At 38.6% G+C, this 725-nt stretch overlaps 1 non-coding gene across 1 annotated transcript; it reads right to left on the reverse strand.

Annotated features, from left to right (window-relative positions):
* Positions 1-265: 265 nt before the first annotated feature.
* Positions 266-338, reverse strand: TRNAM-CAU. The gene has a single exon. It is a non-coding gene; the product is annotated as a tRNA-Met (tRNA).
* Positions 339-725: the final 387 nt, after the last annotated feature.

Consider the following 725-nt stretch of genomic DNA (forward strand, 5'->3'; position numbering starts at 1 on the left):
GAGTCTGTATAAGAGACATTATGTCATAGGCTAAGACCAAATGAAAAAGTGAAGTCACTCAGTTGTGTTTGACTCTTTGTGACCCAATGGACTATACCCTGCCAGAGTCCTCCATCCATGGGATTTTCCAGGCAAGAATACTGGAGTGGGTTGCCATTTCCTTCTCTGGGGGATCTTCCAGACCCAGGGATCAAACCCAAGTCTCCCACATTGCAGGCAGACTCTTTACTGTCTAAGCCACCAGGGAATCCCCAAAAGAATGATCTGCCCTTCCTGAGGTTCGAACTCAGCACCTTCAGATTATGAGACTGACGTGCTGCCTACTGCACTAAGAGGGCAGACCAAATAGCTGAACCCTATTATTCTGTAGCTGAGAAACCACATTTAGAGGGAAAATAGTTCAACAGAAACAAAACCAAAATACTGCATTTAAGCACTGTTAGGTATTTTACAGCATTCTTAATCAACAGACATTAGTAATTTATATTTCACAAGAAAGTACTGTTATCTGAATACTGAGATAATTTAAAGTGTCTCACCAAAAACCTTAAATTTATGTTTCAACATATTTTGAAAAGGTATACATTTAAGCAACAAAAATTAATTACTATAAAGAGAACCATCTGAATCACATTGATTCTACTGATATCTACTCTTGATAGCACTCTTAAAATGTAGTTTGCCAAGATAATTAGCGGTCTCTTTGTTTTTCTTTCCCAACCATC

Source organism: Bison bison, unplaced genomic scaffold (genome assembly GCF_000754665.1).
Source record: "Bison bison bison isolate TAMUID 2011002044 unplaced genomic scaffold, Bison_UMD1.0 scf7180017864373, whole genome shotgun sequence".
Taxonomy (NCBI): Eukaryota; Metazoa; Chordata; class Mammalia; order Artiodactyla; family Bovidae; genus Bison; species Bison bison.